We start from the raw sequence: 14183 nt of genomic DNA on the forward strand, positions 1-14183 counted from the left end.
GTTTGCTGTTAATCATCAAGGCCTTGACTAGTATGTTTAATGTTAATCATCAGGCCTTGACTTGTATGTTTATTGTTAATCATATGTAATACTCTTGTTAGAACCAAGTATTGAGTTTATTCTTCTTAGAACCAAGTATTGATTGTATTTGTTAAAATTAATTGGTATTAGATTTAAAAGGTGATTGAATTGCTCTGAATTGTAATGTTAATGCATTTCTTTTGAATACATTTTTATTTAATGTATAAGTGAATAGGTTGGTGTATTTTTAAGTTTAAGTTTTGACAAATAAGGTTGCTTGTTAAGCTGTGGCCAATGGGAGTTGACCTGGTTAAAGGGAGGCCTGGGAAAAAAAGAGAGGGAGGGAGACGTTGAGAAAAAGGATGGATATAAAAATGTAAAAAATGTGATAAATAAATAAATAAATAAAGGATGGACGTTACATTATGACCGATGGTGAAGAAAAATTATAAAAGAAGACGATAAAAATAGAACAAAACCCATACCTACCGAGTTTTGAAGGGTAATGCTGATTTTATTTTAGTTAAGAAGGACTTAGTAAAGACTGAAGCTACCGTCTCATCGTGGAGGTATTTGACAGCCTTGAGGTTAGCCTAGCATCATGTGAAACCCGAGAGAGAGTTGCTTGGGAAAGATTAACGAGTTCATGTTCCCATGGGATTTTGGTTACTCCTAAAGAGTACTGTCTGCAATGATAGCTGTGCTTGCTGTGGATCTTGTGAGGAAACCTGCAAGGAACTGACAAACTTTGCTGAAGGAATATCTATAAGGAGTGTCGTGTCTTTGGCTGTGCCGGATTAAGTGATATGGCATGCTGTTCTATCAAATAATTTCTCTGTAATTAATATCACCTGATTGAGCTAATCATGTAAATGTAATTAACTAGAGAGTCGGGGCACCACAAAATAATATTTATAGAGCTGTTATCTTCCGAATAAACTCTTAAAGACCTAGTAATATTTGACATCAATAGCAGTCAATATTAATCGTCATCTTTATTCAGTCTCATCTGAAAGTTGTCAATTCTTGGTTATCTGCACGAACCCTGGCTTCAAGTTGAATCAGCAATACAAAATAGTGTTTAATTATGTATTTACTAAATACCTAACTAATCACACAGAATTACACATACACATAATTAAATCATAACTTGATTACAAATTACGTCATAAAGGAAAACATCCCTAGTGGGCGGGACAGATATGACAGCTTGTTACACAAAAGAAAAGGGCTGGGTTTGAGTGAAAGAGCGGGAAGATTGAGGAACAAAGGGCGAAGCTGTGCTATCGCAAATACAGTATCTTATGCATTCTAAATTACCGCCCATTTGGAAAAGGAAAATACAATAAATATTTACTCTGAGCTGCGCTTCAGTAGGTTGGTGGTAGATGGAAGACCGTGCTGCTAAACCGAGTCTTTTGTCCATTGAAGAATGTCTCTGGTGGTCAATTGGATAAGTTGTAGTAACGTCGTTGTGTGATAGATGGGATACTCTGTCTGTTCCTTCCTAACCCTCGTTTGCAGCAGCTGTTGCTAACTCAACAGCTAGGAGGTATCACTTCTGTAGTGAATAAGAGTTCAAAGTTCATACCATTCACAACCAAAGCTCACGCTGATGTTGTCTTCGTTATTGTTGTGTAGTTATGTTGTGTAGTTATTATCTGAACCATTCTGACATCGGACCGTCGTCCTCACATCCTCGGAACAGGAGGTTATATAGTCGTCAAGGCTTTATATAAGAAGGGAGAGGAGGGCGTGTTTGAAAGGTTTTATAGCCCATGTCCCTTCACAGGGACTGGCCACTGATTGAGCATAGCCCTAACTTATGAAAACCCAAATCTCACATTTTGGAAGCTAAAATCACATTTCATCCCATCACGAATAATTTCATATTCAAACATTTAAATTGAACAACAATTCCATGTGAATCCGATAACTCTGATGTGTAGACTTTCCACTATGAGAATGTCTCAGATGACAACCGAACTGACATCATATTCATTAAGTACCACCGCATATGTTCAATTGGTCGGATTTCCAGAATATTGTTAATTTCCCCCCACCTTCTGATGTTCCCAGAATCTCTATGTTAACCAGGGGTTTTGCAAATGTAACACCAGTAGGGTAGAGAGAGAGGAAAAAGGGGGGAGAGGTATTTATGACTGTCATAAACCTACCCTCAGGCCAATGTCATGACAGTGGTGAGTAACCACAACGGTGGGGTGCTTCGGGACTTTATGTGTCGTCTTTTTTTTTTTAGCTCCAAAGCACTCCAACATGTTAAGCAAGCTTGAAATAATTTGGACATGGGTTGTGCACGACTCATTGGGGTTTATTATCATTTATTTTTTTATATGGTGCTTTGAAAATGTAATAACACACATCTTGAACCTTATGTATGTTGCCTTGGTGGAGTCATTTACTGTTTCAATTTAATTGAATGCATTGGAAAGGATATCCTTATACAATAACAAAAATCTATAATCATTCCATCTGAAGTTGATACCCTATTTGTCATCACCCTAGATAGTTTACAATAGGGATTCTTATTGGAGATGTCCTTCTCACCTAACATCCCATGCTGTTGAGATATTCTACATAAGTTAATATCGTCAAATTCGAGCCTGGTGAGAGGGTTACACATAAAAGCCTTGACTAGTATGTTTGCTGTTAATCATCAAGGCCTTGACTAGTATTCTTGTAGTTAATCAGCAAGGCCTTGACTGGTATGTTTGTTGTTAATAATCAAAGCCTTGACTGGTTCTTAGTAAGCTCTAAAATGAAAGATACCCTATTTAGGCCTAGGTGTAGAACTAGTCTCGCATGGCCAATGCCATCCTTCCAAATCCTGTTTGTTTCCATGACTATTGGCCAGTGCAGCACTGACAACAACCTAAAAATTCTCTGTTAATTTGTGTCAAATGCAACCACGTAGAAAACAAAAAAGTTAATCATGTACCCAAAGTGGTGACTCTGCTAGTAGTCTAACCCAATCTACAACCCATAGCTCTAGAATGCAGAGAAGCTGGATTTAATTCAACAACTGAGCATCTCCTCGCATCCATATCGCTGCCATGGTGGGGAACGATGATTTACCCTGCGAAAGTGCTTGATAAGTACTTATCATGGTAATTTGCTAGACGGGGGAGCCTCCACACCTGGGATCTCTCCCGCCCTTTTCGAGCTGATTCACTCCCGCCATCAACAGTCTTCTCCTCGCTCAGAGTGAAATATCTTCTGATTCCCTTTTTGCTCAACTCTCCGGGGAGTCCATCTTCTACTTTGACTGTGCTAAAGCATGAGGTAGGTGACTCAACCAGAAGACCACGGAAAGCTTTTAATCCGTTAATGGCTTTGTGTAATGTGCACCATTCTATCAGAGCTGCCTGCATCTGTGAGACTAATTATCAGACTAGATGTAGGCCTTAGAGCCACATCACATGCCTAATGTAGGTTATAGGCCCTTATTTGGTTATATATCCTTAATAAGAGCATATCATTCTCTTGGATTCAAATGGGCCTATACATTTTCTGATGCATGCAGGGTGGGGGAGTGACCACATAAGGAGTATCCTAGCCCAAATATTGTAGGGATTTTCAGATGTTGGTGAGAGACTGGGTGAATAACTCCCTAAAAAATGTTTTATTGTGACAGTATGTCTGTCTGTACAGATATTGTACTATCAGCCTGAGGTCAGGAAAGTCCAAGGATTGGTGGGCACACAGCCAGCCAACCAGCCAGCCAGCCAGGTGTGTACAAGAGGATGGGGCATGCATGATCCCCGCTGCACATCTGTAGTTGGAGTTGGCCTGATTAAACGGGTGGATGGAGGAAAAAATCACTTAGAATCATCTGCATCACCTGCAGACTCTTTCACTGAAGACGTTAGACACAGTACCCACTGTGCACAAACTGTTTAAATCAATTTTGCTTCAACTTAATTTGCCACCGTATTGTGACATGGAATCTACGTGGAAAATACACTTGAAAGCCATCAACTGTTGTTTTGAGGGTGAAATTTCAACCACAGGATCATGTAACATGGTACCCAATTTTCAATATAGGCAAACCCTGTATAAAATATGTTGAAATTTTACCTTTGAAAAAACATCAGATCTTCAACGTAATATCCACTATAATAAAAAAAACAATAGGCTGGGCAGCACCTCCTACTGGAGAGTTGATCTATCTACACCTATCCCTTCGGTCTCCCATCCAGGGTTTTAACCAACTCAGCTTTGATATTTGTCACTAACTATTACCAATGTGCTATCGTGAAAATGATTGTTGCGAAATCTCCACTTAATAGATGAATTGTTGCTATCAAAGTAATTCCAAAGGGTAGGTTTAACAGAGCAAATGAAATGTAACCATACTTTATCACTCATGTATCATCAATAAGGCTATTTAGGCCTATATAGCATTTTGGGAGTTATCAACAGCTATTATTTAAATTCAGCTCAGGATTCATCTAAAAATAGACAATACATATACTGTAGGCCTAGGTTTTCAAGCTTTAGATGATTTCAAATGGAATCTACAAGTTAATGATAAATATGTTGGATTCACATCTCTATCTCAACCATAAATCTAAGAAAATTAATAAATCAAATAAAATTTGATTGATCACATGCGCCGAATACCACAGGTCAGCTTTGACCTTACCGTGAAATGCTTACTTACAAGCCCTTAACCAACAATGCAGTTCAAGAGTTAAGAAAATATTTAATAAATAAACTAAAGTCAAAGAAAAAGAGCACAATAAAATAACAATAACGAGGCTATATACAGGGGGTACCAGTACCGAGTCAGTGTGTGGGGGTACAGGTTAGATGAGGTGACTATGCATTGATTAAAAAACGGCGAGTGGCAGCAGTGTAAAAACAAAGGGGGGTAGCAGAGAGAACAGTCTATGACTTGGGTGACTGGAGTCTTTGACAATTTTTTGGGCCTTCCTCTGACACCGCCTAGTATATAGGTCCTGGATGGCAGAAAGCTTGGCCGCAGTGATGTACTGGGCCGTACACACTACCTTCTGAAGTGCCTTATGGTCGGGTGCTGAGCAGTTGTTAAACCAGGCAGTGATGCAACCGGTCAGGATGCTCTCGATGGTGCAGCTGTATAACTTTTTGAGGATCTGGGGACCCATGGCAAATGTTTTCAGTCTCCTGAGGGGGAAAAGTTGTTGTTGTGCCCTCTTCACGACTGTCTTGGTGTGTTTGGACCATGATAGTTTGTTGGTGATGTGGACACCAAGGAACTTGAAACTCTCGACCCACTCCAATACAGCCCTTTGAATGTTAATGGGGACCTGTTTGATCCTCTTTTTCCTGTAGTCCACAATCAGCTCCTTTGTCTTGTTCACATTGAGGGAGAGGTTGTTGTTCTGGCACCACACTGCCAGGTCTCTCACCTCCTCCCTATAGGCTGTCTCATCGTTGTTGGTGGTCAGGCCTGTTGTGTCGCCAGAAAACTTAATGATGGTGTTGGAGTTGTGCTTGGCCATGCAGCCGTGAGTGAACAGGGAGTACAGGAGGGGATTAAACAACCACCCCCGAGAGGCACCAGTGTTGAGGATCAGTGTGGCAGATGTGTTGTTACCTACCCTTACTACCTGGGGGCTGCGTCACTGGGCAGCTCACGGCTGGGTTTCCCTTTGTAGTCCGTAATAGTTTGCAAGCCCTGCCACATCCGACGAGCCTCAGAGATGGTGTATAAGGATTCATTCTTAGTTCTGTATTGACACTTTGCCTTTTTGATGGTTCGTCTGAGGGCCTAGCGGGATTTCTTATAAGCGTTCAGATTAGTGTCCCACTCCTTGAAAGCGGCAGCTCTAGCCTTTAGCTCAGTGCGGATGTTGCCTGTAATCCATGGCTTCTGGCTGGGATATGTAAGTACGGTCACTGTGGGGACGTCGTTGTCGATGCACTTATTGATGAAGCCAGTGACTTGGTATACTCTTCAATGCCATTGGATGAATCCCGGAACATATTCTAGTCTGTGCTAGCAAAACAGTCCTGTAGCTTAGCATCCACGTCATCTGACCACTTCCGTATTAAGCAAGTCACTGGTATTTCCTGCTTTAGTTTTTGCTTGTAAGCAGGAATCAGGAGGATAGAATCATGGTGAGATTTGCCAAATGGAGGGCGAGGGAGAGCTTTGTATGCTTTTCTGCGTGTGGAGTAAAGGTGGTCTAGAATAAAATTTCCTCTGGTTGCACAAGTGACATGCCGGTAGATATTAGGTAGAATGGATTTAAGTTTGCCTGCATCCCCGGCCACTAGGCGCGTCGCTTCTGGATGAGCATTTTCTTGTTTTCTTAAAGGCTTATACAACTTGTTGAGTGCGGTCTTAGTGCCAGCATGGGTATGTTGTGGTAAATAGTGATATACTTATCATATATCTTATCATGATATACTCTACCTCAGGCAAGTAATACCTTGAGACTTCTTTAATATTAGACATTGCGCACCAGCTGTTATTGATGAATAGACACCCCCCCCATAGAAAATCAGATCATAGAATGCCCACCCAAATCACACCCTGACCAACCCAAAATAGAGACGTGAAAAGCTCTCTAAGGTCAGGGCGTGACAGTACCCCCCCGCCCCCCCCCCCAAAGGTGCGGACTCCGGCCGCAAAACCTGAACCTATAGGGGAGGGTCTGGGTGGGCATCTATCCACTGTGGCGGCTCTGGTGCAGGACGTAGACCCCGCTCCACCTCTGGCTCACTCCACTCTGGTGGCGCCTCTGGTGTGGGGACCCTCGCCTCCGACCCCAGACTGGGGACCCTCGTTGCGGGCCCCGGACTGGGGACCCTCGTTGCGGGCCCCGGACTGGGCACCCTCGTTGCGGGCCCAGGACTGGGAACCCTCGTTGCGGATCCCGAGCTGGGCACCCTTGTTGCGGGCCTCGGACTGGGGACCCTCGCTGCTGGCTCCGGACTGGGTACCCTCATTTTGGGCGCCGGACTTGGCACCCTCGTTGCGGGCCCCAGACTGGGAACCCTCGTTGCGGGCCCCAGACTGGGCACCCTCGTTGCGGGCCCCGGACTGGCCCGTGGAGCAGGCACCGGACTGGGCATCCCTGGAGGCCTCGTGCCATGACTCCTCACTGGAGGCTTTGTGCTATGGGTCATCACTGGAGGTTTCTTGCCATGGACCATCACTGGAGGCTTCTTGCCATGGATCATCACCGGCACGTGCGGGGCGCAGGCATAGGACGCACTGGGCTGTGCAGACGCACCGGAGACACAGTGTGCAGAGCCGGCGCAGGATATCCTGGGCCGTAGAGATGTACTGGCGGCCAGATGCGCTGAGCCGGCACCCTCCGACCTGGCTGGATGCCCACTGTAGCCCGGCCGATTCGGGGAGCTGGAAGGTAGCGCCCCGGGCTGTGAACGCGCACTGGAGACACCTTGCGCTCCACTGCATAACACGGTGTCTTACCAGTACGACGCTCGCCACGGTAAGCACGGGGAGTTGACTCAGGTCTCCAACCTGACTCAGCCAAACCCCCCGAGTTCCCCCCCCCCCAAAAAAAATATTTGGGGCTGCCTCTCGTGCCTGCTCCGTTGCCGTGACTCCTGGTAGCGAAGTCGTTCCTCCCTCGCTACTTCAGCCTGTTTCCATGCCAGGGTCTTGTCCCCTGCCATAACCTCCTCCCATGTCCAAGATGTCCTCCATTCTCTCTTCTCCCGGGCCCAGGAACCCTGCTCCTCCTGGCCATGCTGCTTGGTCCCTTGGTGGTGGGAAGTTCTGTCATGGGCGTCGTAAGAAGCGGACCAAATCGTAGCGTGGTGAGCGTACATTTTCTTTTTATTTGATAATGTCGCCAACAAAAACAATAAACAATACAAAACGACTGTGAAGCTTAACAGGGCATTAGTGCCACTAACCAACAGGGGAAAAGGCTACCTAAGTATGATTCCCAATCAGAGGCAACGATAGACAGCTGTCCCTGATTGAGAAGCATACCCGGCCAAACACAAAGAAATAGAAAACATAGAAAATTAGAACATAGAATGCAACACCCAAATCACACCCTGACCAACCCAAAATAGAGACATAAAAATCTCTCTAAGGTCAGGGCGTGACAGCCGATGCAAGGAAAACCCAGCCAGCTCTATATTATCCATGTCATCGTTCAGTCACGACTCGGTGAAACATAAAATATTACAGTATTTAATGTACCATTGGTAGGATAGTCTTGATCGTAGATCATCCAGTTTATTTCCCAGTGATTGCACATTGGCCAATAGGACGGATGGTAGAGGCGGTTTACCTACTTGCCGACGAATTCTCACAAGACACCCCAACCTCCGCCCCTGTATCTCCGTCTTTTCTTCACACGATGACAGGGATTTGGGCCTAGACTCGGGGGAGAAGTATATATTTTGCTTTGTCCAGTTTGAGGTGAGTAATCGCTGTTCTGATATCCAGAAGCTCTTTTCGGTAATAAAATAACAACATTATATACATAGCAACATTATATGCAAAATAAGTTACAAAAATGCGATAAGACACACAAAATAGCACAGTTGGTTAGGAGCCCGTAAAACAGCAGCATTCCCTGTATTTAAAGTGCATTTAAAGTTGGATTTGATATTTGATTGCATTTACATTTTACTCTGATTTTTGGTTGTAATGGAGACGTGTATCCAACATGTCAATTATTCATTTGTAGACAAATTGGAATTAAAGCCAGACTCAGTGGCACAGATGGAAGTATCCAAACAGAAAATACATCTCGTTGAAATCTTGATATTTTGTTGCATTGACAACCAAACACAATTCAACATAACTTTTGCAATACAGTAAATAGCCTATTATCTTGTCAGCTATACAACAAATGATATGTTGGATTCACATCTCCATCTCAACCAAAAATAAAAGTTAAAGAATGTGATTAAGCCAGTGGCTCAGATGGAACCATCCACGCAGTGGATACACTTCCTTTAAATGTTGATATTTGGTTGCTTTGTCATCCAAACACAATTCAATATTACTTTTGTAATACATTAAATAGCCTAAAGTTAAGGCCATCTTACATTTAAGGCTAACCTTTGAGGTTACTGTAACAATAAATGTCATCTTACGCAATCATAAAAAAAAGATTTTCAATTGGAATTTGGTTTTGCTTTTAGATGGTTGAAATCCTAGTGGTAACACATTTGGGAATTCAACAGCATTTTGAGTTGGTGAAAAGAGGTTGCAATCACATTGATCAACGTGTCAACCAAATGTTATCCACGTTTAAATGAGGTGGTGTTCCCAGTTGATAGGCTAATCCCTCCCCCCCCCCCCATTTCAATGAGAATATAGGTGAGCTTATCTATTCTATACAAATCATAGCTTCCAAAGTATCCTTTTGGAGGAGTGCTCATATTGTCATTTTTGTTTATGCTCATTCGGGATGCAGAAAAGACTAAAAGTGGAATCAGGAAAAAAGAAGAAGGTTAAAGGATGAGGGTAGTGTGATCATAGCCCTTGTTCATGACGGCAGGCAGAAATGGCTGGGAGGCACACGTGTAAAAGATTCCCACTGGGCACAGACATCAATTCAACAACTATTCCATGTTGTTTCAAAGTAATTTCATTGAAATGACATGGAAAGAACATTGATTCAATCAGTGTGTGCCCAGTGGGTTGTTTCCACTTTAACTTAAATTGAGTAGTACCATGTGAATGTCTTATGAAGTTTTCTAACTGCACATGTTTTGTATCACATCAGGAGAGACAGACCGACTCCCACCAGGAAATGCATGTCCCAGGGAGAAAGCAAGGGGAACTGTGTGTGTGTGTGTGTGTGTGTGTGTGTGTGTGTGTGTGTGTGTGTGTGTGTGTGTGTGTGTGTGTGTGTGTGTGTGTGTGTGTGTGTGTGTGTGTGTGTGTGTGTGTGTGTGTGTGTGTTCGTGTGTGTGTGTGTGGCATGTGTGTACGTGAAAGGGTTTGAGAGTTATCTATCCTTGCAGTCGCCAAGTGAAACCCTTACAAATTCTCAGAAGAAAACAAAATTGCTAAAATGTAAAGATATTACATTTACCTGCTGGAGCAAGCAGAAAAAGATAAATAAGTGAACGAATAACTTACTTCAGAGAGGGAGCTGGGTGAGGGGCGAGGGGTGAGGGGAGTACAGAGGGCCACTAGGGCCTGGAGAAAGCGATATGAAGGATGAGGTGTAACCCTTTGGGTGCTGGTTGATGGTAGCCGAGTGGCTCCTACGCTGTGCTACTCTTAGAAAAAAGGGTTCCATAAGGGTTTTTCGACTGTCCCCATAGGATAACCTTTTTGGTTCCAGGTAGAACCATTTTGGGTTCCATGTTGAACCCTCTTTGGAAAGGGTTCTACATTGAACCCAAAAGGGTTCTACCTGGAACCAAAAGCTTTCTACCTGGAACCAAAAAGGGTTCTTCAAATGGTTCTCCTATGGGGGCAACACTGAATTAGCCACACATTACTCTGGATGTGTAATACCCAACAGAGCACAGTTCTGTTTTGATGGGCTGTAACAGCCACTTACTTGGTTCCCATGCTTTTGGTCAGTTTTTCTGTCTATCACTTGATACATCTTATGAAATTTGAGTACAGCTACAGCGATGACAATTTCTGATTCCGCTACTGCTTTTCTGAGTGGATGCCTGATACTAAAACTCAATATAACTCTCCACTGGCCAAGAGCTAAAAGTCATGTCTACAACCATGAAAAGCAAGCAGTTTCTTCTCCTCTTGCTATTTGGAATGAACTCTTTACCTCTGACTCAGTTCTTTTCCAACTTCCATAATATTGATTCCTATTTTGGAGTGTTGTAAACTCAACCAGGGGAGATTAAACAGGTGAATACCAGTGAACAGGAGAAAACCATGTTTTGCACATTCAGATGGCCGTTTTGCCTGGACAAGATACAAATCCCCCACAAAAGAAGACTTGGGTTGGAATGGAATATATTTTTCAATTAGAGGGTGATGACCTCCAATCTGTGTCCAGACCTGAGTTCCCTCCACTCAGATGACCCCATCACTGCTACACCGGGCTCTGCTCTTGCAGTATTTACCAAATGGTGCTTTCTGCATTTTAGCAATTTTCTGATTACATGAGTTGTAGAGCTATGCGATTGCTGTCTGTCACTTGCTTAATTTAAAGACTAGCCTACCTTATTATGAATCTATTAATCTGATTACAACACATCCATTGTTGTACTACTACTTTACTGCCACAACCGTTTATTAATACAAGCTCAGAGTAGCTACTAATGATGTTGTTATAGTAATATCATCGCAATACTGGCATCAACATAAACAACTCGTTTGCTAGGTGTCTAGATATATGACTCATAAATGTATCAGCACAAGAGTAGAGGCAAGTCACTCAATAGGAACAGGAGTCGATCAAGCTGTCAATTTGCAGATGTTTTGGCAGAGCCACAAGATTGTTCCCCATCATTACAACTCACCTATCGTGACAGGTATTTTTTTATTAAGATTGTACATTCTGGAGTGTTTGCTAACCCCTGTTATCTCTCAAGTGTTTGTTTATAACATCTGTCGTCTCTAAAACAAACATACTTCGTCTCCCACGCGTTCCACCAGCTCTGTTTTCTCTTAATAAGCTCTTTTCCTCTGGTGTGTGTAATAAGGTGAAACAAATCTATTCTAACAATTTAGGACATTTATGATTTAGTCTCTTTCTCTCCGCTACTCACACACCTGATCTGTCTCACTGCCTCACCTGCTGTGACTTCTCCCTTTCTGTATAATTCTACATCTAGGTCTCAATCTCTCTCTCTCCTTTACTCTCTCTCTCCTTTACTCTCTCTCTCCTTTACTCACTCTCTCTCTCTCTCTCTCTCTCTCCTTTACTCACTCTCTCTCTCTCTCTCTCCTTTACTCTCTCTCTCCTTTACTCACTCTCTCTCTCTCCTTTACTCACTCTGTCCTTTACTCTATCTCTCTCTCTCCTTTACTCTCTCTCTCCTTTACTCACTCTCTCTCTCTCTCTCTCTCTCTCCTTTACTCACTCTCTCTCTCTCCTTTACTCACTCTCTCCTTTACTCACTCTCTCTCTCTCCTTTACTCTCTCTCTCCTTTACTCACTCTCTCTCTCTCCTTTACTCTCTCTCTCCTTTACTCACTCTCTCTCTCTCCTTTACTCTCTCTCTCCTTTACTCTCTCTCTCCTTTACTCTCTCTCTCCTTTACTCACTCTCTCCTTTACTCTCTCTCTCCTTTACTCTCTCTCTCCTTTACTCTCTCTCTCCTTTACTCTCTCTCTCCTTTACTCACTCTCTCTCTCACTCCTTTAATCTCTCTCTCTCTCCTTTACTCACTCTCTCTTCTTTACTCTCTCTCTCTCTTTCTCTCTCCCTCCTTTGCTTTCTCTCTGGAGAGTCACCTCTCTGTCAGCCCTCTGGCTGGTTTCACTCCATCTGTCACCTCATGTCTCTCACTCCTCTCACGCTATCACTTCTTTCTCTCCCTCTCTCTCTCGTGTCTCATTAACTCTTCCTGCTAGTCTTTCACTAGGTACATCTGTACCTTTGGCGACCTGTATATGCAGAGGCAATGTACTGCATTGATGAATGTCTGAGAAACAGAGAAGGATTTTTATTTCCCTCTTTCTCTCTCATGCTGCTGCTTTAATATAATATGTGGAAATGTTTTGCTGCTCTTATCCTCTGGGTGGCCTGACTTATTCAGTGGGCAGCTGCGTTTGGAATGCAGGCTTCTCTGTGCCTGCCCTGCGTCCAGGGCTCCCCACCCTGGAACCCCTCTGACTTCTGCCACAGACAGCAGTGTTGTTGGAGTCGGGGACCACAGACAAATCAAATTGTATTTCTCACATGTGCCGAATACAACAGGTGTAGGTAGACCTTACAGTGAAATGCTTACTTACAAGCCCTAAACCAACAATGCAGTTTTAAGTAAATGCCAACAAAAGAAAAGTACAAAAAAAAGTAAGAGATAAGAAAAACTAATAATTAAAGAGCAGCAGTAAATAACAATAGTGACTTCAACAACAGCAGTGTTGTTGCAGTTAGGGACTATACTTCTACCACAGACAGCAGTGTTGTTGCAGTCAGGGACTATACTTCTACCACAGACAGCAGTGTTGTTGCAGTCAGGGACTATACTTATACCACAGACAGCAGTATTGTTGCATTCAGGGCCTCTACTTCTACCACAGACAGCAGTGTTGTTGCAGTCAGGGCCTCTACTTCTACCACAGACAGCAGCGTTGTTGGAGTCAGGGCCTCTACTTCTACCACAGACAGCAGCGTTGTTGGGGTCTGGGTCTCTACTTCTACCACAGACAGCAGTGTTGTTGCAGTCAGGGCCTCTACTTCTACCACAGACAGCAGTGCTGTTGGAGTCAGGGCCTCTACTTCTACCACAAACAGCAGTGTTGTTGCAGTCAGGGCCTCTACTTCTACCACAGACAGCAGTGCTGTTGGAGTCAGGGCCTATACTTCTACCACAGACAGCAGCGTTGTTGGGGTCTGGGTCTCTACTTCTACCACAGACAGCAGTGTTGTTGGGGTCTGGGCCTCTACTTCTACCACAGACAGCAGCGTTGTTGGAGTCAGGGCCTCTACTTCTACCACAGACAGCAGTGTTGTTGGGGTCTGGTTCTCTACTTCTACCACAGACAGCAGTGTTGTTGGGGTCTGGGTCTCTACTTCTACCACAGACAGCAGCATTGTTGGAGTCAGGGCCTCTACTTCTACCACAGACAGCAGTGTTGTTGGGGTCTGGGTCTCTACTTCTACCACAGACAGCAGTGTTGTTGGGGTCTGGGTCTCTACTTCTACCTATCATCCTCTTCAGCAGTCTGGGTCTCCTGCCGAGTCAGTAGAATAATGTCACCTGTTCAGATAGGAAGTTTGCTTTGAATTATTCACTTCTTTTCATCAAAATAAAGCCTAATAAAACCTGCCGATTTATGACATATAGTAGTCGGAAGTTTACATACACTTACATACACTTAGGTTGGCGTCATTAAAACTAGTTTTTCAACCACTCCACAAATTTCTTGTTGACAAACTATAATTTTGGCAAGTCGGTTAGGACATCTACTTTGTGCATGACACAAGTAATCTTTCCAACAATTGTTTACAGACAGATTATTTCACTTATAATTCACTGTATCACAATTCCAGTGGGTC

Source organism: Oncorhynchus clarkii, chromosome 29, assembly GCF_045791955.1.
Source record: "Oncorhynchus clarkii lewisi isolate Uvic-CL-2024 chromosome 29, UVic_Ocla_1.0, whole genome shotgun sequence".
NCBI classification, from domain to species: Eukaryota; Metazoa; Chordata; class Actinopteri; order Salmoniformes; family Salmonidae; genus Oncorhynchus; species Oncorhynchus clarkii.